This window comes from Oncorhynchus nerka, linkage group LG9a, assembly GCF_034236695.1.
Source record: "Oncorhynchus nerka isolate Pitt River linkage group LG9a, Oner_Uvic_2.0, whole genome shotgun sequence".
Lineage (NCBI taxonomy): Eukaryota > Metazoa > Chordata > Actinopteri > Salmoniformes > Salmonidae > Oncorhynchus > Oncorhynchus nerka.
Window position 1 is genome coordinate 14,015,823 of NC_088404.1, and position 26,189 is coordinate 14,042,011.

General features: G+C 44.6%; 7 non-coding genes across 7 annotated transcripts; all 7 read right to left on the reverse strand.

Annotated features, from left to right (window-relative positions):
- Positions 1-4,105: 4,105 nt before the first annotated feature.
- Positions 4,106-4,177, reverse strand: trnap-agg (transfer RNA proline (anticodon AGG)). Its single transcript has one exon. It is a non-coding gene; the product is annotated as a tRNA-Pro (tRNA).
- A 3,411-nt stretch (positions 4,178-7,588) lies between these two features.
- On the reverse strand, positions 7,589-7,660 carry trnap-ugg (transfer RNA proline (anticodon UGG)). The gene has a single exon. It is a non-coding gene; the product is annotated as a tRNA-Pro (tRNA).
- Positions 7,661-11,377: 3,717 nt separating this feature from the next.
- On the reverse strand, positions 11,378-11,449 carry trnap-ugg (transfer RNA proline (anticodon UGG)). The gene has a single exon. It is a non-coding gene; the product is annotated as a tRNA-Pro (tRNA).
- A 2,663-nt stretch (positions 11,450-14,112) lies between these two features.
- On the reverse strand, positions 14,113-14,184 carry trnap-agg (transfer RNA proline (anticodon AGG)). Its single transcript has one exon. It is a non-coding gene; the product is annotated as a tRNA-Pro (tRNA).
- A 4,795-nt stretch (positions 14,185-18,979) lies between these two features.
- Positions 18,980-19,051, reverse strand: trnap-ugg (transfer RNA proline (anticodon UGG)). Its single transcript has one exon. It is a non-coding gene; the product is annotated as a tRNA-Pro (tRNA).
- A 2,434-nt stretch (positions 19,052-21,485) lies between these two features.
- Positions 21,486-21,557, reverse strand: trnap-agg (transfer RNA proline (anticodon AGG)). Its single transcript has one exon. It is a non-coding gene; the product is annotated as a tRNA-Pro (tRNA).
- A 2,992-nt stretch (positions 21,558-24,549) lies between these two features.
- Positions 24,550-24,621, reverse strand: trnap-ugg (transfer RNA proline (anticodon UGG)). The gene has a single exon. It is a non-coding gene; the product is annotated as a tRNA-Pro (tRNA).
- Between the last annotated feature and the right edge of the window lie 1,568 nt (positions 24,622-26,189).

The following is a 26,189-nucleotide window of genomic DNA, read 5'->3' on the forward strand; positions in this document are numbered from 1 at the left end:
GAAAGAAAGGTAAACACAGACTATAAGTTCTGCTCCCATCTGCCCTGTCACTGATGTCAAGCGTGTGTGAAATCTGAGGCGTGTCCTTAGTGAAACTTTGTTACTTTACTCACCTCTACTGGTGATGATGTATACTGCATCATCACTATAGTAAAGTTCTGACCTGTAGAAAACATTACATTTGTCAGTTATACGAGGCCATAGATCGTATTATGTATGGTATATATTTCCTCTGATGTATAACTCAATAATATATTGTCCAAGGCATATTCAACTCAAATTAGCTGAAATATCCAGTAGAACTATAACCATACCTTAACATATTCCGGAACACTTTACTTGACCCCTTTGTCATAGGTCATAAGGGCTACATAACACTGTCAAAACCAGTACCTAACAGAAGTCATACCAGAGCTGTTAAACTGGTACGATTGTAAAGTAGTGCCGTCTTTGTTTGCAGGTGGATTATTATGTATTTGCTGTGCTTGGGGTCTGGTCATTCAAAGGCACTATCATAGCACCTGCTAGTAACCTGAGGTATGAAGAAAATATGATATCTCAGAAATCACAGCTTTTAATCGAGCATCAACAATAAACTACCTATTTCCTATAAACAACCTATTTCCTGCCTACATGTATTATCTATTTCGTACAGCACTACCGCTGACCCCAGAATCATGACAATGATTGTAAACAAAACTCTACGATGTGGTTCTTATGAACAGCTTGGTTACTGGTCAAACAACTTTGATGACTTTAGTTCTGTTGTTATGTCTTTGTTTTAGTATGATCAGGGCGTGAGTTGGGTGGGTTGTCTATGTTCCTTTTTCTATGTTTTGGGATTTCTGTGTTTGGCCTGGTATGGTTCTAAATCAGCGGCAGCTGTCATTCGTTGTCCCTGACTGAGGACCATACTTTGGTAGCCTGGTTTCACTTTTTGAGTTGTGGGTGATTGTTTCCTGTTGTAATGTTTGTTTCCCATTTCAGGACTGTTTTGGTTTTCGTTTGCATCATTCACTTCGTTATTTTGTATTCTTTAGTGTTCAGTTTAATAAACTAAAATGGACACTTACCACTCTGCACATTGGTCAGATCTCTCCTACTCCTCCTCGTCAGAAGAAGAGGAGAACCGTTACAGAATCCCCCACCACCAAAGGACCAAGCAGCATGTTAACGGGCAGCAGCAGCGATCTCCAGACTCCTGGAAAATGGGAGGAGATCCTGGATGGCAAGGGACACTGGATACAGCTGGGAGAGTATCGCCGCCCCAAGGCATAGCTATAGGCAGCGAAAGACGAGAGGCGGTGGTATGAGGAGGCAGCACGGCAGTGCGGTTGGAAGCCCGAGAGGCAGCCCCAAAAATTTCTTGAGGGTGCACACGGGGAGTGTGGCTAAGTCAGGTTGGAGACCTGCGCCAACTCCCCGTGCTTACCATGGAAAGAGGGACCGGGCCGGCACCGTGTTATACCGTGAGGCGCACGGTGTCCCCGGTGCGCAGGCATAGCCCGGTGCAGTACATAGCAGCGCCTCGTATCGGCCGGGCTAGAGTGGGCATCGAGCCAGGTGCATGAAGCCGGCTCAGCGCATCTGGTCTCCAGTGCGTCCCCTCGGGCCGGGAAACATGGCACCAGCCCTACTAATGGTCTCTCCGGTTCGCCAGCACAGCCCAGTGCGGGCTATTCCACCTCACTGCACTGGCCTGGCTACGGGGAGCATCCAGCCAGGTAGGGTTGGGCAGGCTCGGTGCTCGAGACCTCCAGTGCGCCTTCACGGTCCGGTCTATCCGGTGCCACCTCCATGCACCAGCCCTCCGATGGCAGCCCCCCGCACCAGGCTGACTCTCTGTCTCCTCCCTATAGGTGCTCCCGCCTGTCCAGTGCTTCCAGAGTCTTCCTCCTGCAGAGCGCTGCCAGAGCCCGTTTGTCCTGAGCTGCCAGAGTCTCCCGTCTGTCCTGAGCTGCCAGAGTCTCCCGTCTGTCCTGAGCTGCCAGAGTCTCCCGTCTGTCCTGAGCTGCCAGAGTCTCCCGTCTGTCCTGAGCTGCCAGAGTCTCCCGTCTGTCCTGAGCTGCCAGAGTCTCCCGTCTGTCCTGAGCTGCCAGAGTCTCCCGTCTGTCCTGAGCTGCCGGAGTCTCCCGTCCGTCCGGTGCTGCCGGAATCTCCCGTCCGTCCGGTTTTGCCGGAATCTCCAGTCCGTCCGGTGCTGCCGGAATCTCCCGTCTATTCGGGACCCGTGGCTTGGGTCCCCAGTCCGAGGTCGGCGGCGAGGGTCACCGCTCTAAAGAGGACACGGAGGTGGTTAAAGAGGTGGAGAAAGACTATGGTGGAGTGGGGTCCACGTCCCGCACCAGAGCCGCCACCGCGGACAAACACCCACCCAGACCCTCCCCTATAGGTTCAGGTTTTGCGGCCAGAGTCCGCACCTTCGGCGGGGGGGGGGGTACTGTCACGTTCTGACATTAGTTCTGTTGTTATGTCTTTGTTTTAGTATGGTCAGGCGTGAGTTGGGTGGGTTGTCTATGTTCCTTTTTCTATGTTTTGGGATTTTTGTGTTTGGTCTGGTATGGTTCTCAATCAGAGGCAGCTGTCATTCATTGTCCCTGATTGAGAACCATACTTAGGTAGCCTGGTTTCACTTTTGAGTTGTGGGTGATTGTTTCCTGTTGTAATGTTTCCTTTGGTGGTGGTGGCACTCCTGCCACCATCATTACTCACACCTGCCATCCCCCCGTCACACTCATCAGTGACTATTGGACTCAGCTGGACTCTATCACCTGTGTCATTACCTTCCCTATATATGTCTGGTTCCCCGCTCTGTTCCCTGCTTTGATTGTCATATGTATTTTTTTACCCGCTGTGCCAACGTTGTGCCTCTCTTGTTACCTGTTTGTTCCTGTTGAAATGTTGACTCCCCGTACCTGCTTCTCATCTCAGGCGTTGGTCCTTACAAAGTTATGACAAAATCGAAATGAATAAACATAAGGTGTACAAAACATTAGGAACACATTCCTAATATTGAGTTGCACCTGCTTCTGTCCTCAGAACAGTTCAAGATGTTCAAGCGTTCATAGATGGCCAGCGTGGTCAAATAATCATCACTAGTCAGGGTTCCATAGCTGCCGTGACATTTGGGCGTCAGGGCAGCTTTTGAGCTGCTGCACTGTCAGAGCCAGGAACCTACCGTCTCTGAGGATGTTGTAAGACAGGACCCCTTTGTGGTGTTTATTTTATGAATATACAACAGGTTATTACAGAGATGCCATCATGAAGGTGAGATGGCTCCCTCCTTACCTGAAACAACATACAGTAATACATAGCGTTAAACAACGTTATGTTTTATGAAGTTATATATGTACATGGCCACATCTCTGAATTGTGAACACTTTTGGTACGTCAAAATATTCTAAAAGTGTAATTTTCTCAGAAAGCGTCTCAGTCATCCAGTGGCTTCATCCCCAGGGAGGCCTTCCAGAGACTGTTTAATGAGCTGGACAAGGATCAAACAGGTATTTATATTTTATCTCTATGAAAATGTTCATTTCTTCAAAAGTATGCAGTTGGCAGACTGTCAGTCTAACTCCAAGCAGACTTTCATCATTTGCCTTTGTGCTTGCATTTGCAACTGAAGCAAACATTTGGACCCAAGCAAATCTGAAAAGTTATTGTGAAAGGATATTGAACAGCAAATTGAAGTCATTGTTTCCCTCTGCAGCATCCTCCATTGCCTGAGTACTCGTCTAAGTTCCTGCGCAAGGTTCAGTTTATCTTCATTTAGCATTATGTCACTGTGGTGGGGAATGTTATCTGCATCTGTGTAAGTTCACTATGTCACAAGTTCACAATGTCACAATATTTCATGAATTAACTAAGATATTTGTTTTTCTGCTTGATCCTAACAGCTCTTAGTTATGACACTAGCCTGGAATCCTAACTGACATGCTTTGTTTCACCATAACAATATTGAAACAGAGCTTATGAGTTAAGATTCCAGGCTACTTATTCACAGTAATATTGTTGATAGAGATGCTTTAGTGAATGTACACTACTATGCTTTGTACACTCTATGAAGGCCTGTTCATACTGTAAGTTGCTTGACAACTTAAAAGTAGGGCTCGTCCGGGATTTGAACCCGGGACCTCTCGCACCCTAAGCGAGAATCATACCCCTAGACCAACGAGCCTCTCTTAGGTTCAACAACCAAGAGTTTAAATTCAACTGCATGCCACGTGCATGAGGAATTCCTCTCAAGTTAATGTTGCATGCTCAGTAAAACTGTTCAGAGACTACCACCTAGTGGCTATTCTAGACTCTGCACAAACACAGACATGTTGATCAAATGGAAACAGATGGAGGACTCATCATGGACATAACGCATTTTGGAAAGGACATTGCAATTGAGGGCTTCCAACATTTTAAAGTAGTCAACTGGGTGGGTTTTCCTATGAGTTGGGAGGAATCAGTCAATGAAGAAGAAGACAATTACTTTAAAATGGAGATAATATAAGTCCTCCATTTTTCTCTGTTCTTGATCATCATTAGAGTCAATTGGAAAGGCAGTAGATATAGTCCCTGGCCCATTTTGTACACCTTCTCTGCATTTGATGTCTCTGGTCTAAAAATGAGTATTTCTTCAGAATTTAAGGGGCTGCATTGTATCCCATTTTATTTTTTTGAAAACGTGTAAGGTCAAAGGTCATGCATAGTATATGCATGTATTACGTCTACTGTATGTGCATCTAAGCATCATCAATGTTACTCCAGATTCTCATGGTGATTGACTGTGAGTAGAATCTCTGAACGAGACAACTACTATTTAGAGGCTCAACATTTAAGGCCATTTGAACGTAAAATGTACTACAAGTAGTAGTTACAAGTGGACATTAGTTACTGTGTCTGCAGTGCACTGCCGACATGAATGACTCATGTAAAGCAGGTATGGGTCTTGCACAGTTTATGGCAATAGCTCCGTGCAATTCACAGACTATATATGTATCTCTGTCACAGGAGGTTGGTGGCACCTTAATTGGGGAGGACCGGCCCGTGGTAATGACTGGAGGGGAATCGGTGGAATGGTATCAAATACATCAAGCAGGTGGTTTGATGCCATTCCATTTGCTCCGTTCCAGCCATTATTATGAACCGTCCTCCCCTCAGCAGCCTCCACTGATCTGTTTTTTCAGACAATCAACTGTTTCTTCATCCTTTACTACCTGCTGGAGATGGCGCTGAAGGTGGTAGCATTTGGCTGGACAGGATATATGTCCTATGGGAGTAAAGTGTTTGATGGATCTCTCACAGGTCTTTCACTGCTAGGTGCAGTTCAGTATTATATACTGTATGTAAGGATAATGCAGGATCCATTTTGAAGCATGGGCAACTTAGAGAAGATTCTAGTTTATGTATCTATATTACCGTCTGTCACACAATTCAAAGTCACTCATGGACATTACGACACTGTACATTATATTCCATACTGACTGGATATTGTTTTATATCTCTGTTTTACCAAAGTGCCTACAGATATACATATTTGCTACTTACAGTCTACCATTTTCCTATTGGTAAGATTTTTCTCCCCACTTTGTTTGTGATCTTTCAATATACTAACTCACTTAGGACAACCCTAAATACATCTATCACATATTATCTCAAAAGGGGGGCTCATCTGGGATTTAAACCCAGGACTACTCACACCCTAAGAGAGAAGCATACCCTTAAACCAACAAGCCTGCTTAGGGAAACCCACCCGATCGTTACACTTCTCCCATCCCCTTCTCCTCATCAGCCTGTGAGTTAACTTCCAGAACCTGTGATGTGGCAGGTTTTGGCTATTAGACTGCCCTCTAATGGTAACTGACACGTTTAGGTGAGTTTTACATACACCGAGTGCACACATTTTTTTGAACACCTGCTCTTGCCATGACATAGACTGATCAGGTGAATCCAGCTGAAGTCTATCATCCCGTATTGACGTCACCTGTTAAATTCAGTTCAATCAGTGTAGATGAAGGGGAGGAGACAGGTTAAAGAAGGATTTTTAAGTCTTGAGACGTATTCTGTATGTGTGCCATTCAGAGGGTGAATGGACAAGACAAAATATTGAAGTGCCTTTGAATGGGGTATGATAGTAGGTGCCAGGCGCACCGGTCTGAGTGTGTCAAGAACTGCAATGCTGCTGTTTTGTTCACTCTCAACAGTTTCCCGTATGTGTCAAGAATGGTCCGCCACCCAAAGGACATCCAACCAACTTGACACAACTGTGACCAATCATGGTAACATGATGGATGGGTACAGCACTCAACTCGACATCAGAAGGTTCCTAGAGAGACCAGCTCTCAGAGAAAACACACAACTGCATTGGAGTCAACATGGTGCAGCATCCCTGTGGAACACTTTCGACACTCTGTAAAGTTCATGCCCCTGACGAATTGAGGCTTTCCTGATGGCAAAAGGGAATGCAACTCAAAAAGAGGAAGGTGTTCCTATTGTTTAGTACACTCAGTGTACAGTACATTGTCAGATTTGCAAATGAAACCATTGTCTGTGGTTGACATCTTTCTTAAGTGCTGTAGGTTATCATTTGCGTTATGGGGACTGAGGCCTATCCAGGATTATGGTGTTACAGCTTCAAATAAAACCATATGGAAGTCTCTCCGTGGCTAACAGATAAGAGTATTTATCTAATTAGGCTTGTCAGTTATACGACCAGTCATTCAGTTAGTTCTCATAATACAATCATAGACGACATTGGTATCCTGTGAGCCTGCTATTTGTTATAGAAACCTATACATGACTGAATGTCACTGTTTCTGCTGAATATGCACAGTCATCTCCACTTCCCCAAGAAAACTATCATTATCTTACCCACTGGCTCCATGTCATCTACAAGACCCTGCTAGGTAAAGTCCCCCCTTATCTCAACTCGCTGGTCACCATAGCATCACCCCGCTGTAGCACGCGCTCCAGCAGGTATATCTCTCTGGTCACCCCCAAAACCAATTCTTTCTTTGGCCACCTCTCCTTCCAGTTCTCTGCTGCCAATGACTGGAACGAACTACACAAATCTCTGAAACTGGAAACACTTATCTCCCTCACCAGCTTTAAGCACCAGCTGTCAGAGCAGCACACAGATTACTGCACCTGTACATAGCCCACCTATAATTTAGCCCAAACAACTACCTCTTTCCCTACTGAATTTATTTTATTTTATTTATTTATTTATTTTGCTCCTTTGCACCCCATTATTTTTATTTCTATTTTGCACATTCTTCCACTGCAAATCTACCATTCCAGTGATTAACTTGCTATATTGTATTTACTTTGCCACCATGGCCTTTTTTTTGTCTTCACCTCATTTGCTCACATCGTATATAGACTTGTTTGTACTGTATTATTGACTGTATGTTTGTTTTACTCCATGTGTAACTCTGTGTCGTTGTATGTGTCGAACTGCTTTGCTTTATCTTGGCCAGGTCACAATTGTAAATGAGAACTTGTTCTCAACTTGCCTACCTGGTTAAATAAAGGTGAAATAAAAAAATAAAAAAATAATATTGGACAGTTCAACAACCCTGTAGTGTTCAGAAAAGAAGGGCTCGTCCGGGATTTGGACCCGGGACCTCTCGCACCCAAAGCGAGAATCATACCCCTAGACCAACGAGCCTTGTTGAAAGAAAGGTAAACAGACTATAAGTTCTGCTCCCATCTGCCCTGTCACTGATGTCAAGCGTGTGTGAAATCTGAGGCGTGTCCTTAGTGAAACTTTGATACTTTACTCACCTCTACTGGTGATGATGTATACTGCATCATCACTATAGTAAAGTTCTGACCTGAAGAAAACATTACATTTGTCAGTTATACGAGGCCATATATCGTATTATATATTGTATATATTTCCTCTGATGTATAACTCAATAATATATTGTCCAAGGCATATTCAACTCAAATTAGCTGAAATATCCAGTAGAACTATAACCATACCTTAACATATTCCGGAACACTTTACTTGACCCCTTTGTCATAGGTCATAAGGGCTACATAACACTGTCAAAACCAGTACCTAACAGAAGTCATACCAGAGCTGTTAAACTGGTACGATTGTAAAGAAGTGCCGTCTTTGTTTGCAGGTGGATTATTATGTATTTGCTGTGCTTGGGGTCTGGTCATTCAAAGGCACTATCATAGCACCTGCTAGTAACCTGAGGTATGAAGAAAATATGATATCTCAGAAATCACAGCTTTTAATCAAGCATCAACAATAAACTACCTATTTCCTATAAACAACCTATTTCCTGCCTACATGTATTATCTATTTCGTACAGCACTACCGCTGACCCCAGAATCATGACAATGATTGTAAACAAAACTCTACGATGTGGTTCTTATGAACAGCTTGGTTTCTGGTCAAACAGCTTTGATGACTTTGCAGAGAGTATGTCACGTTCTGACATTAGTTCTGTTGTTATGTCTTTGTTTTAGTATGATCAGGGCGGGAGTTGAGTGGGTTGTCTATGTTCCTTTTTCTATGTTTTGGGATTTCTGTGTTTGGCCTGGTATGGTTCTCAATCAGAGGCAGCTGTCATTCATTGTCCCTGATTGAGAACCATACTTTGGTAGCCTGGTTTCACTTTTGAGATGTGGGTGATTGTTTCCTGTTGTAATGTTTGTTTCCCATTTCAGGACTGTTTTGGTTTTCGTTTGCATCATTCACTTCGTTATTTTGTATTCTTTAGTGTTCAGTTTAATAAACTAAAATGGACACTTACCACTCTGCACATTGGTCAGATCTCTCCTACTCTGCCTCATCAGAAGAAGATGAGAACCGTTACAGAATCCCCCACCAACAAAGGACCAAGCAGCATGTTAACGGGCAGCAGCAGCGATCTCCAGACTCCTGGAAAATGGGAGGAGATCCTGGATGGCAAGGGACACTGGATACAGCCGGGAGAGTATCGTCGCCCAAGGCATAGCTGGAGACAGCGAAAGACGAGAGGCGGTGGTATGAGGAGGCAGCACGGCAGTGCGGTTGGAAGCCCGAGAGGCAGCCCCAAAAATGTATTGAGGGGGCACACGGGGAGTGTGGCTAAGTCAGGTAGGAGACCTGCGCCAACTCCCCGTGCTTACCATGGAAAGAGGGACCGGGCAGGCACCGTGTTATGCCAGAGCCGTCCGTCAGCCAGGAGCTGCTAAAATGTACTACAAGTAGTAGTTACAAGTAGACATTAGTTACTGTACCTGCAGTGCACTGCCGACATGAATGACTCATGTATCGCAGGTATGGGTCTTGCACAGTTTATGTCAATAGCTCCATGTAATTCACAGACTTTATATGAATCTCTGTCACAGGAGGATGGTGGCACCTTAATTGGGGAGGACCGGCCCGTGGTAATGACTGGAGGGGAATCGGTGGAATGGTATCAAATACATCAAACAGGTGGTTTGATGCCATTCCATTTGCTCCGTTCCAACCATTATTATGAACCGTCCTCCCCTCAGCAGCCTCCACTGATCTGTTTTTTCAGAATATTCCACTGTTTCTTCATGCTTTACTACCTGCTGGAGATGGCGCTGAAGGTGGTAGCATTTGGCTGGACAGGATATATGTCCTATGGGAGTAACGTGTTTGATGGATCACTCACAGTTCTTTCACTGGTAGCTGCAGTTCAGTATTATATACTGTATGTAAGGATAATGCAGGATCCATTTTGAAGCATGGGCAATTTAGAGAAGATTCTAGTTGATGTATCTATAGTACCATCTGTCACACAATTCACTTGCTGACATTACGACACTGTACATTATATTCCATACTGATTGGATATTGTTTTATATCTCTACTAACTCACTTAGGACAACCCTAAATACATCTATCACATATTATCTCAAAAGGTGGGCTCATCTGGGATTTAAACCCAGGACTACTCACACCCTAAGAGAGAAGCATACCCTTAAACCAACAAGCCTGCTTAGGGAAACCCACCCGATCGTTACACTTCTCCCATCCCCTTCTCCTCATCAGCCTGTGAGTTAACTTCCAGAATCTGTGATGTGGCAGGTTTTGGCTATTAGACTGCCCTCTAATGGTAACTGACACTTTTGGGTGAGTTGTACGTACACCGAGTGCACAAAACATTAGGAACACCTGCTCGTTCCATGACATAGACTTACCAAGTCTGTCATAGACTGTATGTTGTCTGTCATGTGGACTGTGTGTAGTCTGTAAGTCATTTGACTTCTTAAAAGGAGGTCTCGTCCGGGATTTGTATCACATCCGGCCGTGATTGGGAGTCGCATTGGGCGGTGCACAATTGGCCCAGCGTCGTCCGAGTTTGGCCAGGGTAGGTCGTCATTGTAAATAAGAATTTGTTCTTAACTGACTTGCCTAGTTAAATAGGTTACATGAAACATAAAAGGTTACATGAAAATGTAAATAAATAGTAAATAAATAGTCTGTGTGTACAAAACATTATGAACACCTGCTCTTTCCATGACATAGACTGATCAGGTGAATCCAGCTGAAGTCTATCATCCCGTATTGATGTCACCTGTTAAATTCAGTTCAATCAGTGTAGATGAAGGGGAGGAGACAGGTTAAAGGAGGATTTTAAGCCTTGAGACGTATTCTGTATGTGTGCCATTCAGAGGGTGAATGGACAAGACAAAATATTGAAGTGCCTTTGAGCGGGGTATGATAGTAGGTGGCAGGCGCACCGGTCTGAGTGTGTCAAGAACTGCAATGCTGCTGTTTTGTTCACTCTCAACAGTTTCCGTGTGTGTCAAGAATGGTCCGCCACCCAAAGGACATCCAACCAACTTGACACAACTGTGACCAACCATGTTAACATGATGGATGGGTACAGCACTCAACTCGACATCAGAAGGTTCCTAGAGAGACCAGCTCTCAGAGAATAGACACAACTGCATTGGAGTCAACATGGGACAACATCCCTGTGGAACACTTTCGACACCCTGTAAAGTCCATGCCCCTGACGAATTGAGGCTTTCCTGATGGCAAAAGAGATTGCAACTCAATATTAGGAAGGTGTTCTTATTGTTTAGTACACTCAGTGTACAGTACATTGTCAGATTTGCAAATGAAACCATTGTCTGTGGTTGACATCTTTTTTAAGTGCTGTACGTTATCATTTGCATTATGAGGACTGAGGCCTATTCAGGACTTTAGTGTTACAGCTACAAATAAAACCATATGGAAGTTTCTCCGTGCAATCATAGACGACATTGGTATCCTGTGAGCCTGCTATTTGTTATAGAAACCTATACATGACTGAATGTCACTGTTTCTGCACAATCATCTCCACTATCCCAAGTAGACAATCATTATCTTGGACTGTACAACGAGCCTGTAGTGTTCAGAAAAGAAGGGCTCGTCCGGGATTTGAACCCGGGACCTCTCGCACCCAAAGCGAGAATCATACCCCTAGACCAACGAGCCTTGTTGAAAGAAAGGTAAACACAGACTATAAGTTCTGCTCCCATCTGCCCTGTCACTGATGTCAAGCGTGTGTGAAATCTGAGGCGTGTCCTTAGTGAAACTTTGATACTTTACTCACCTCTACTGGTGATGATGTATACTGCATCATCACTATAGTAAAGTTCTGACCTGAAGAAAACATTACATTTGTCAGTTATACGAGGCCATATATCGTATTATATATTGTATATATTTCCTCTGATGTATAACTCAATAATATATTGTCCAAGGCATATTCAACTCAAATTAGCTGAAATATCCAGTAGAACTATAACCATACTTAACATATTCGAACACTTTACTTGACCCCTTTGTCATAGGTCATAAGGGCTACATAACACTGTCAAAACCAGTACCTAACAGAAGTCATACCAGAGCTGTTAAACTGGTAAGATTGTAAAGAAGTGCCGTCTTTGTTTGCAGGTGGATTATTATGTATTTGCTGTGCTTGGGGTCTGGTCGTTCAAAGGCACTATCATAGCACCTGCTAGTAACCTGAGGTATGAGGAAAATATGATATCTCAGAAATCACAGCTTTTAATTGAGCATCAACAATAAACTACCTATTTCCTATAAACAACCTATTTCCTGCCTACATGTATTATGTATTTCGTACAGCATTACCGCTGACCCCAGAATCATGACAATGATTGTAAACAAAACTCTACGATGTGGTTCTTATGAACAGCTTGGTTACTGGTCAAAGAGCTTTGATGACTTTGCAGAGAGTATGTCACGTTCTGACATTAGTTCTGTTGTTATGTCTTTGTTTTAGTATGATCAGGGCGTGAGTTGGGTGGGTTGTCTATGTTCCTTTTTCTACGTTTTGGGATTTCTGTGTTTGGTCTGGTATGGTTCTCAATCAGAGGCAGCTGTCATTCATTGTCCCTGATTGAGAACCATACTTAGGTAGCCTGGTTTCACTTTTGAGTTGTGGGTGATTGTTTCCTGTTGTAATGTTTCAGGACTGTTTTCGTTTGTATCATTCACTTCGTTATTTTGTATTCTTTAGTGTTCAGTTTAATAAACTAAAATGGACACTTACCACTCTGCACATTGGTCCGATCTCTCCGACTCCGCCTTATCAGAAGAAGAGAAGAACCGTTACAGAGTATCACTCAACTTAAGTTAGTCATGCCTGCTCCCGCTTTTCCCCCCTGGCGTTCGAGGGCGCCAAGCTCCCCAGCATTGCGCACTCCTGCCACCATCATTACTAACACCTGCCTTCCCCTCGTCACACTCATCAGTGACTATTGGACTCAGCTGGACTCTATCATCTGTGTCATTACCTTCCCTATATATGTCTGGTTCCCCGCTCTGTTCCCTGCTTTGATTGTCATATGTATTTTTTTACCCGCTGTGCCAACGTTGTGCCTCTCTTGTTACCTGTTTGTTCCTGTTTAAATGTTGACTCCCCGTACCTGCTTCTCATCTCAGGCGTTGGTCCTTACAAAGTTATGACAAAATCTAAATGAATAAACATAAGGTGTACAAAACATTAGGAACACATTCCTAATATTGAGTTGCACCCCCTTTTGTTCTCAGAACAGTTCAAGATGTTCAAGCGTTCATAGATGGCCAGCGTGGTCAAATAATCATCACTAGTCAGGGTTCCATAGCTGCCGTGATATTTGGGCGTCAGGGCAGCTTTTGAGCTGCTGCACTGTCAGAGCCAGGAACCTACCTTCTCTGAGGATGTTACGTGTAAGACAGGACCCCTTTGTGGTGTTTATTTTATTATTATACAACAGGTTATTACAGAGATGTCATCATGAAGGTGAGATGGCTCCCTCCTTACCTGAAACAACATACAGTAATACATAGCGTTAAACAACGTTATGTTTTATGAAGTTATATATGTACATGGCCACATCTCTGAATTGTGAACACTTTTGGTACGTCAAAAGATTCTACAAGTGTAATTTCCTCAGAAAGCGTCTCAGTCATCCAGTGGCTTCATCCCCAGGGAGGCCTTCCAGAGACTGTTTGATGAGCTGGACAAGGATCAAACAGGTATTTATATTTTATCTCTATGAAAAAATTTCTTCAAAAGTATGCAGTTGGCGGACTGTCAGTCTAACTCCAAGCAGACTTTCATCATTTGCCTTTGTGCTTGCATTTGCAACTGAAGCAAACATTTGGACCCAAGCAAATCTGAAAAGTTATTGTGAAAGGATATTGAACAGCAAATTGAAGTCATTGTTTCCCTCTGCAGCATCCTCCATTGCCTGAGTACTCGTCTAAGTTCCTGCACAAGGTTCAGTTTATCTTCATTCAGCATTATGTCACTGTGGTGGGGAATGTGGCCCTGGCCAATGTTATCTGCATCTGTGTGAGTTCACTATGTCACAAGTTCACAATGTCACAATATTTAATGAATTAACATAGATGTTTGTGTTTCTGCTTGATCCTAACAGCTCTTAGTTACTACACTAGCCTGGAATCCTAACTGACATGCTTTGTTTCACCATAACAATATTGAAACCGAGCTTATGAGTTAAGATTCCAGGCTACTTATTCACAGTAATATTGTTGATAGAGATGCTTTAGTGAATGCACACTTCTATGCTTTGTACACTCTGTTGGCCTGTTCATACTGTAAGTTGCTTGACAACTTAAAAGTTAGGCTCGTCCGAGATTTGAACTCAGGACCTCTCGCACCCTAAGCGAGAATCATATCCCTAGACCAACGAGCCTGTCACCCGGTTAACAACAAAGAGTTTAAATTCTACTGCATGCCACGTGCATGAGGAATTCCTCTCAAGTTGATGCTGTTGCATGCTCAGTAAAACTGCTCAGACAGAGACTACCACCTAGTGGCTATTCTAGACTCTGCACAAACACAGACATGTTGATCAAATGGAAACAGATGGAGGACTCAGCATGGATTTAAAGCATTTTAGAATGGACATTGTGTAAGGGTTTTCCTCCTCGGTGTCTGAAGAGGAGGTGTAGCAAGGATCGGACCAAGATGCGGCGTGGTAAGTGTCCATGGTTGTTTATTTAAAAACATGAACTGAACACTCAATGAATACAAAACAATAAACGTGAACAAAACCGAAACAGTACCGTGTGGCGAACAAACACAGACACGGAAACAATCACCCACAAACACACAGTGAAACCCAGGCTACCTAAGTATGATTCTCAATCAGAGACAACTAATGACACCTGCCTCTGATTGAGAACCATAATAGGCCGAAACATAGAAAATCCCAAAACCTAGAAAAACAAACATAGACAACCCACCCAACTCACGCCCTGACCATACTAAATAAATACAAAACAAAGGAAATTAAGGTCAGAACGTGACAGTACCCCCCCCCAAAGGTGCGGACTCCGGCCGCAAAACCTTGACCTATAGGGGAGGGTCTGGTTGGGCGTCTGTCCGCGGTGGCGGTTCTGGCGCGGGACGCGGACCCCACTTCAACATTGTCTTAGTCCGCCTTATTGTCCGCCTCCGTGGCTTTCTCACCATGGCCACCCCTCTCAATGACCCCACTGGACAGAGGGGCAGCTCGGGACAGAGGGGCAGGGGCTCTGGCGCCTCTGGGCTGAGGGGCTCTGGCGCCTCTGGGCTGAGGGGCTCCGGCAGCGGCGCCGGACAGGCGGGAGGCTCCGGCAGCGGCGCCGGACAGGCGGGAGACTGCGGCAGCGGCGCCGGACAGGCGGGAGACTGCGGCAGCGGCGCCGGACAGGCGGGAGACTGCGGCAGCGGCGCCGGACAGGCGGGACGCTCCGGCAGCGGCGCCGGACAGGCGGGACGCTCCGGCAGCGGCGCCGGACAGGCGGGAGGCTCCGGCAGCGGCGCCGGACAGGCGGGAGGCTCCGGCAGCGGCGCCGGACAGGCCTCCGGCAGCGGCGCCGGACAGGCGGGAGGCTCCGGCAGCGGCGCCGGACAGGCGGGACGCTCCCGCAGCGGCGCCGGACAGGCGGGAGGCTCCGGCAGCGGCGCCGGACAGGCGGGAGGCTCCGGCAGCGGCGCCGGACAGGCGGGACGCTCCGGCAGCGGCGCCGGACAGGCGGGAGGCTCCGGCAGCGGCGCCGGACAGGCGGGACGCTCCGGCAGCGGCGCCGGACAGGCGGGACCACCTGCAGGGAGGAGACAGAGAGACAGCCTGGTGCGTGGGGCTGCCACAGGAACCACCAGGCTGGGGAGACCTTCAGGAGGCTTGGTGTTAGGAGGAGCCTGAAAGACTGGGCTGTGGAGGAGCACTGGAGCTCTGGTGCGCAACCTTGGCACCACTTCCCCAGGCTGGACAACTACCCTAGCCCGGACCCTCCAGAGTGCAGGCACAGGTTGAACCGGGCTGTGGGTAAGCACGGGAGATCTAGTGCTTACTACACGCACCTCTCCCCTTGGCTCCACTCCCACATTTGCCCGGCACGAGCGGAGCGCAGGCAGAGGACGCACTGCACCCTCCCAGCGCCCCGGAGACACAGCACGCAGAGCCGGCGCAGGATAACCTGGACCAAAACTGCGTACCGGCGACCAGACCCGCTGAGCAGGCACCATACGCCCTGGCTCAATGCCCACACTCGCATTGCACTCTCGGGGGGCTGCCCTATAGCGCACCGGGCTATGGGCACGCACTGGCGACACCGTGCGCTTAACCGCATAACACGGTGCCTGACCAGTAATGCGCTGCTTATCATAAGCACGAGGAGTGAGCTCAGGTCTGCTACCTGGCTTAGTACCACACCTCGTGTGCCTCCCCCCAAAAATAATTTGGGGCTGCCTCTCGTACCTGTCGCACTGCCGTGCTGGCTCCTCACATCGCTGGCTCCTCTCTCCGGCTGCCTCCGCTCTCCTAGCTGCCTCCACCTGTTCCCATGGAAGGCGATCCTTTCCCGCCAGGATCTCCTCCCAGGTGTAGCAACCCTTGCCGTCCAATACATCCTCCCATGTCCATTCCTCCTGTGATGCTGGCCGCTGTGGTTGCTGCTGCTGCTGCTGTCGTCGCTGCTGTTTTTTACCACGCCGCTCGGTCCTTGGTGGGTGGGTGATTCTGTAAGGGTTTTCCTCCTCGGTGTCTGAAGAGGAGGTGTAGCAAGGATCGGACCAAGATGCGGCGTGGTAAGTGTCCATGGTTGTTTATTTAAAAACATGAACTGAACACTCAATGAATACAAAACAATAAACGTGAACAAAACCGAAACAGTACCGTGTGGCGAACAAACACAGACACGGAAACAATCACCCACAAACACACAGTGAAACCCAGGCTACCTAAGTATGATTCTCAATCAGAGACAACTAATGACACCTGCCTCTGATTGAGAACCATACTAGGCCGAAACATAGAAAATCCCAAAACCTAGAAAAACAAACATAGACAACCCACCCAACTCACGCCCTGACCATACTAAATAAATACAAAACAAAGGAAATTAAGGTCAGAACGTGACACATTGCAATTGAGGGCATCCACCATTTTTAAAGTAGTCAACTGGGTGGGTTTCCTATGAGTTGGGAGCAATCAGCCAATGAAGAAGAATACGATTGACTACTTTAAAATGGAGATAATATAAGTCCTCTATTTTTCTCTGTTATTGATCATCATTAGAGTCGATTAGAAAGGCAGTAGATATAGTCCCTGGCCCATTTTGTTCACCTTCTCTACATTTGATGTCTCTGGTCTAAAAATGAGTGTGCATGAGGGTGCATTGTATCCCATTTTATTTTTAGAAAATGTGTAAGGTCAAAGGTCATGTACGGTATATGCATGTATTATGTCTACTGTATGTATTATGTCTACTGTATATGCATGTATTAAGTCTACTGTATATGCATGTATTATGTCTCCTGTATATGCATGTATTATGTCTCCTGTATATGCATGTATTATGTCTACTGTATATGCATGTATTATGTCTACTGTATATGCATGTATTATGTCTACTGTATATGCATGTATTAAGTCGTCTGTATATGCATCTAAGCTTCATCAATGTTCCTCTAGATTCTCCTGGTGATTGACTGTGAGAAGAATCTCTCTGAACCAGACAACTACTATTTAGAGGCTCAACATTTAAGGCCATTTGATCGTAAAATGTACTACAAGTAGTAGTTACAAGTAGACATTAGTTACTGTGCCTGCAATGCACTGCCGACATGAATGACTCATGTATAGCAGGCATGGGTCTTGCACAGTCTATGTCAATAGCTCCATGCAATTCACAGACTTTATATGTATCTCTGTCACAGGAGGTTGGTGGAACCTTTATTGGGGAGGACCGGCCCTTGGTAATGACTGGAGGGGAATCTATATTTCCGTCTGTCACACAGTTCAAAGTCACTCGTTGACAGTACGACACTGTACATTATATTCCATACTGACTGGATATTGTTTTATATCTCTGTTTTACCAAAGGGCCTACAGATATGCATATTTGCTACTTATAGTCTACCATTTTCCTATTGGTAAGATTTTTCTCCCCACTTTGTGATGTTTCAATATACTAACTCACTTAGGACAACCCTAAATGACATCTATCACATATTTTCTCAAAAGGTGGGCTCATCTGGGATTTAAACCCAGGACTACTCACACCCTAAGAGAGAAGCATACCCTTAAACCAACAAGCCTGCTTAGGGAAACCCACCCGATCGTTACACTTCTCCCATCCCCTTCTCCTCATCAGCCTGTGAGTTAACTTCCAGAATCTGTGATGTGGCAGGTTTTGGCTATTAGACTGCCCTCTAATGGTAACTGACACGTTTGGGTGAGTTTTACATACACCGAGTGCACAAAACATTAGGAACACCTGCTCTTTCCATGACATAGACTGATCAGGTGAATCCAGCTGAAGTCTATCATCCCGTATTGACATCACCTGTTAAATTCAGTTCAATCAGTGTAGATGAAGGGGAGGAGACAGGTTAAAGAAGGATTTTTAAGTCTTGAGACGTATTCTGTATGTGTGCCATTCAGAGGGTGAACGGACAAGACAAAATATTGAAGTGCCTTTGAATGGGGTATGATAGTAGGTGCCAGGCGCACCGGTCTGAGTGTGTCAAGAACTGCAATGCTGCTGTTTTGTTCACTCTCAACAGTTTCCCGTGTGTGTCAAGAATGGTCCGCCACCCAAAGGACATCCAACCAACTTGACACAACTGTGACCAACCATGGCAACATGATGGAGGGGAACAGCACTCAACTCGACATCAGAAGGTTCCTAGAGAGACCAGCTCTCAGAAAAAACACACAACTGCATTGGAGTCAACATGGTACAGCATCCCTGTGGAACACTTTCGACACCCTGTATTTATCTAATTAGGCTTGTCAGTTATATGACCAGTCGTTCGGCTAGTTCTCATAATACAAGCATCAACGACATTGGTATCCTGTGAGCCTGCTATTTGTTATAGAAACCTACACATGACTGAATGTCACTGTTTCTGCTGAATATGCACAGTCATCTCCACTTCCCCAAGTAGACAATCATTATCTTGGACTGTACAACGAGCCTGTAGTGTTCAGAAAAGAAGGGCTCGTCCGGGATTTGAACCCGGGACCTCTCGCACCCAAAGCGAGAATCATACCCCTAGACCAACGAGCCTTGTTGAAAGAAAGGTAAACACAGACTATAAGTTCTGCTCCCATCTGCCCTGTCACTGATGTCAAGCGTGTGTGAAATCTGAGGCGTGTCCTTTGTGAAACTTTGTTACTTTACTCACCTCTACTGGTGATGATGTATACTGCATCATCACTATAGTAAAGTTCTGACCTATAGAAAACATTACATTTGTCAGTTATACGAGGCCATATATCATATTATGTATGGTATATAGTTCCTCTGATGTATAACTCAATAATATATTGTCCAAGGCATATTTAACACAAATGAGCTGAAATATCCAGTAGAACTATAACCATACCTTAACATATTCCGGAACACTTTACTTGACCCCTTTGTCATAGGTCATAAGGGCTGTCCCGGCCATTTTATGTGCTGCTTGTTGTAGTCTTCAGCGAATGAGTAACAAATAATTGCCCGAGTTTGTTTGGATTTTTTAAAATGTATTTTATTTAACCTTTATTTAACTAGGCAAGTCAGTTAAGAATGCATTTTTATTTACAGTGACGGCTTACCAAAAGGCAAAAGGCCTCCTGTGGGGACGGGGGACTGGGATTTAAAAAATAAATACAATATAAACATAGGATGACACACACATCACAACAAGAGTGACACAACACCACATGTAAAGCACTATCAGAACAACAAAAGGCACAGGAACCCTACATTTAAGTGAGCTGTGTGTAGATTATGAAAATGAACTCGCTGAGAACATTTAAGGATGGAGCAAAATGTAAGCGTTCCTTTCCTTTATTTTCTTAGTCTCCTGTTATTAACTTGTTGAGCAACATTGTGCTGATGATGGAGAGTTTCCCCCTGCTACCTAGGGGGGGTTCATTCTGGAACAGACAATTACAGGGCTCCAAAACAAACACCTTTCTGTTGGGGGACACAGGGACATGGTAAGTTCTTCAAAATCGCTCGCTCTCTCTCTCTCTCTCTCACAAACATACACAGAGTAAGATCATTGAATTAAGCCCATGTTCTCCACATGTTTCCCTTTACACAGATGAGGAGCTGTACATTCAACAGGTTGTGGTCCTCAAAGAAGATGCTGTACATGTAGGAATAACTTGTTATTTTGCACCGTGAGCTGCCTTTGAAATACAGTTTCTGTACATTACTTTGTTTATAGACACTTTTATAGTACATTTGTTTACATTCCTTATGGGCACCGGCGCTGAAGAAGGCTCCAAACATGGAGCTGAGTTGACCGGTGTGCCTGGTCTGGGCCGGCGCAGAAGATATCTCCTCCCATGGAGCGGGACCGAACTCTGTGAATGGACTGAGTTTTTCCTAGCCACCGTGCTTCTACACCTGCATTGCTTGCTGTTTGGGGTTTTAGGCCGAGTTTCTGTACAGCACTTTGTGACATCTGCTGATGTAAGAAGGGCTTTATAAATTAATGTTGGTGATTGATAACCCTTTATTTAGCAGATGTCAATCCAGACATCCATCCTGAGGAGACATTTGGGCGTCAGGGCAGCTTTTGAGCTGCTGCACTGTCAGAGCCAGGAACCTACCTTCTCTGAGGATGTTACCGTGTAAGACAGGACCCCTTTGTGGTGTTTATTTTATTAATATACAACAGGTTATTAACGAGATGCCATTATAGGTGAGATGGTTCCCTCCTTACCTGAAACAACATACTGTAATACATAGTGTTAAACAACGTTATGTTTTGTGAAGTTATATATGTACATGGCCACACCTCTGAATTGTGAACACTTTTGGTACGTCAAAAGTTTCTAAAAGTGTAATTTCCTCAGAAAGCGTCTCAGTCATCCAGTGGCTTCATCCCCAGGGAGGCCTTCCAGAGACTGTTTGATGAGCTGGACAAGGACAGGATCAAACAAGTATTTATATTTTATCTCCACAACAATGTTCATTTCTTCAAAACTATGCAGTTGGCAGACTGTCAGTCTAACTCCAAGCAGCATTTGCAACGGAAGCAAACATTTGGACAGAAGCAAATCTGAAAAGTTATTGTGAAAGGAGATTGAACAGCAAATTGAAGTCATTGTTTCCCTCTGTAGCATCCTCCATTGCCTGAGTACTCGTCTAAGTTCCTGCACAAGGTTCAGTTTATCTTCATTCAGCATTATGTCACTGTGGTGGGGAATGTTATCTGCATCTGTGTCAATTCACTATGTCACAAGTTCACAATGTTACAATATTTCACAAATTAACTAAGATATTTGTGTTTCTGCTTGATCCTAACAGCTCTTAGTTATGATACTAGCCTGGAATCCTAACTGACAAGCTTTGTTTCACCATAACAATATTGAAACAGAGCTTATGAGTTAAGATTCCAGGCTACTTATTCACAGTAATATTGTTGATAGCGATGCTTTAGTGAATGTACACTACTATGAAGGCCTGTTCATCCTGTAAGTTGTTTGACAACTTAAAAGGAGGGCTCGTCCGGGATTTGAACCCGGGACCTCTCGCACCCTAAGCGAGAATCATACCCCTAGACCAACGAGCCTGTCAAACAGTTAACAACCAAGAGTTTAAATTCCACTGCATGCCACGTGCATATGGAATTCCTCTCAAGTTGATGCTGTTGCATGCTCAGTAAAACTGCTCAGAGACGGCCACCTAGTGGCTATTCTAGACTCTGCCCAAACACAGACATGTTGATCAAATGGAAACAGAGGACTCATCATGGATTTAAAGCATTTTAGAATGGACATTGCAATTGAGGGCTTCCACCATTTTAAAGTAGTCAACTGGGTGGGTATTCCTATGAGTTGGGAGCAATCAGACAATGAACAAGAATACAATTGACTACTTTAAAATGGAGATAATATAAGTCCTCTATTTATCTCTGTTATTGATCATCATTAGAGTCGATTAGAAAGGCAGTAGATATAGGCCCTGACGCATTTTGTTCACCTTCTCTGCATTTGATGTCTCTGGTCTAAAAATGAGTGTGCATGAGGGTGCATTTTATCCCATTTTATTTTTAGAAAACGTGTAAGGTCAAAGGTCATGCATGGTATATGCATGTATTATGTCTACTGTATGTGCATCTAAGCATCATCAATGTTACTCCAGATTCTCATGGTGATTGACTGTGAGAAGAATCTCTCTGAACCAGACAACTACTATTTAGAGGCTCAACATTTAAGGCCATTTGAACGTAAAATGTACTACAAGTAGTAGTTACAAGTAGACATTAGTTACTGTACCTGCAGTGCACTGCCGACATGAATGACTCATGTATAGCAGGTATGGGTCTTGCACAGTTCATGTCAATAGCTCCATGTAATTCACAGACTATATATGTATCTCTGTCACAGGAGGTTGGTGGCACCTTAATTGGGGAGGACCGGCCTGTGGTAATGACTGGAGGGGAATCGGTGGAATGGTATCAAATACATCAAGCAGGTGGTTTGATGCCATTCCATTTGCTCCGTTCCAGCCATTATTATGAACCGTCCTCCCCTCAGCAGCCTCCACTGATCTGTTTTTTCAGACAATCAACTGTTTCTTCATCCTTTACTACCTGCTGGAGATGGCGCTGAAGGTGGTAGCATTTGGCTGGACAGGATATATGTCCTATGGGAGTAACGTGTTTGATGGATCTCTCACAGTTCTTTCATGGCTAGGTGCAGTTCAGTATTATATACTGTATGTAAGGATAATGCAGGATCCATTTTGAAGCATGGGCAACTTAGAGAAGATTCTAGTTGATGTATCTATATTACCGTCTGTCACACAATTCAAAGTCACTCATGGACATTACGACACTGTACATTATATTCCATACTGACTGGATATTGTTTTATATCTCTGTTTTACCAAAGTGCCTACAGATATGCATATTTGCTACTTACAGTCTACCATTTTCCTATTGGTAAGATTTTTCTCCCCACTTTGTTTGTGATCTTTCAATATACTAACTCACTTAGGACAACCCTAAATACATCTATCACATATTATCTCAAAAGGTGGGCTCATCTGGGATTTAAACCCAGGACTACTCACACCCTAAGCGAGAAGCATACCCTTAAACCAACAAGCCTGCTTAGGGAAACCCACCCGATCGTTACACTTCTCCCATCCCCTTCTCCTCATCAGCCTGTGAGTTAACTTCCAGAATCTGTGATGTGGCAGGTTTTGGCTATTAGACTGCCCTCTAATGGTAACTGACACGTTTGGGTGAGTTTTACATACACAGAGTGCACAAAACATTTTTTTGAACACCTACCCCTTTCCATGACATAGACTACCAAGTCTGTCATAGACTGTATGTTGTCTGTGATGTGGACTGTAAATAGTCTGTCAAGTCATTTGATGAAAAGGAGGTAAAGTCCGGGATTTTATCATTGGCCGTGATTGGGAGTCAGAGGGTGAATGGACAAGACATTGGGCGTTGTGCACAATTGGCCCAGGCGCACCGGTCGTGTCAAGAACTGCCGAGTTTGGCCAGGGTCAAGAATGGTCATTATAAATAAGATTTTGTTCTGAACTGACTTGCCTAGTTAAATAAAGGTTACATAAAACATTTAAATAAATAGTCTGTGTGTACAAAACATTATGAACACCTGCTCTTTCCATGACATAGACTGATGGCAGGTGAATCCAGCTGAAGTCTATCATCCCTATTGATGTCACCTGTTAAATTCAGTTCAATCAGTGTAGATGAAGGGGAGGAGACAGGTTAAAGGAGGATCTTTTTAAGCCTTGAGTTATCGTATTCTTATGGGGTGTGCCATTCAGAGGGTGAATGGACAAGACAAAACATTGAAGTGCCTTTGAGCAGATAAGGGTATGATAGTAGGTGCCAGGCGCACCGGTCATTCAGTATGTCAAGAACTGCAATGCTGCTGTTTTGTTTCACTCTCAACAGACTTTCCGTGTTGTCAAGAATGGTCCGCCACCCAAAGGACATCCAACCAACTTGACACAACTGTGACCAACCATGTTAACATGATGGATGGGTACAGCACTCAACTCGACATCAGAAGGTTCCTAGAGAGACCAGCTCTCAGAGAATAGACACAACTGCATTGGAGTCAACATGGGACAACATCCCTGTGGAACACAAATCTCGACACCCTGAAAGTCCATCCCCTGACGAATTGAGGCTTTCCTGATGGCAAAAGAGATTGCAACTCAATATTAGGAAGGTGTTCTTATTGTTTATTTTATTTCAGTTTACAGTACATTGTCAGATTTGCAAATTTTGAAACCATTGTTGACATCTTTTTTAAGTGCTACCATTATCATTTTGCATTATGAGGACTGAGGCCTATTCAGGACTTTAGTGTTACAGCTACATTTAAAACCATATGGAAGTTTCTTGTACAATCATTATTGACTGTATGTTTGGTATCCTGTGAGCCTGCTATTTGTTATAGAAACCTTTATCATGACTGAATGTCACTGTTTCTGCACAATCATCTCCACTATCCCAAGTAGACAATCATTATCTTGGACTGTACAACGAGCCTGTAGTGTTCAGAAAAGAAGGGCTCGTCCGGGATTTGAACCCGGGACCTCTCGCACCCAAAGCGAGAATCATACCCCTAGACCAACGAGCCTTGTTGAAAGAAAGGTAAACACAGACTATAAGTTCTGCTCCCATCTGCCCTGTCACTGATGTCAAGCGTGTGTGAAATCTGAGGCGTGTCCTTAGTGAAACTTTGATACTTTACTCACCTCTACTGGTGATGATGTATACTGCATCATCACTATAGTAAAGTTCTGACCTGTAGAAAACATTACATTTGTCAGTTATACGAGGCCATAGATCGTATTATGTATGGTATATATTTCCTCTGATGTATAACTCAATAATATATTGTCCAAGGCATATTCAACTCAAATTAGCTGAAATATCCAGTAGAACTATAACCATACCTTAACATATTCCGGAACACTTTACTTGACCCCTTTGTCATAGGTCATAAGGGCTACATAACACTGTCAAAACCAGTACCTAACAGAAGTCATACCAGAGCTGTTAAACTGGTACGATTGTAAAGAAGTGCCGTCTTTGTTTGCAGGTGGATTATTATGTATTTGCTGTGCTTGGGGTCTGGTCATTCAAAGGCACTATCATAGCACCTGCTAGTAACCTGAGGTATGAAGAAAATATGATATCTCAGAAATAACAGCTTTTAATCGAGCATCAACAATAAACTAACCTATAAACAACCTATTTCCTGCCTACATGTATTATCTATTTCGTACAGCACTACCGCTGACCCCAGAATCATGACAATGATTGTAAACAAAACTCTACGATGTGGTTCTTATGAACAGCTTGGTTACTGGTCAAACAACTTTGATGACTTTAGTTCTGTTGTTATGTCTTTGTTTTAGTATGATCAGGGCGTGAGTTGGGTGGGTTGTCTATGTTCCTTTTTCTATGTTTTGGGATTTCTGTGTTTGGCCTGGTATGGTTCTAAATCAGCGGCAGCTGTCATTCGTTGTCCCTGATTGAGAACCATACTTTGGTAGCCTGGTTTCACTTTTGAGTTGTGGGTGATTGTTTCCTGTTGTAATGTTTGTTTCCCATTTCAGGACTGTTTTGGTTTTCGTTTGCATCATTCACTTCGTTATTTTGTATTCTTTAGGGTTCAGTTTAATAAACTAAAATGGACACTTACCACTCTGCACATTGGTCAGATCTCTCCTACTCCTCCTCGTCAGAAGAAGAGGAGAACCGTTACAGAATCCCCCACCACCAAAGGACCAAGCAGCATGTTAACGGGCAGCAGCAGCGATCTCCAGACTCCTGGAAAATGGGAGGAGATCCTGGATGGCAAGGGACACTGGATACAGCCGGGAGAGTATCGCCGCCCCAAGGCATAGCTATAGGCAGCGAAAGACGAGAGGCGGTGGTATGAGGAGGCAGCACGGCAGTGCGGTTGGAAGCCCGAGAGGCAGCCCCAAAAATTTCTTGAGGGTGCACACGGGGAGTGTGGCTAAGTCAGGTAGGAGACCTGCGCCAACTCCCCGTGCTTACCATGGAAAGAGGGACCGGGCAGGCACCGTGTTATGCCGTGAGGCGCACGGTGTCCCCGGTGCGCAGGCATAGCCCGGTGCAGTACATAGCAGCGCCTCGTATCGGCCGGGCTAGAGTGGGCATCGAGCCAGGTGCATG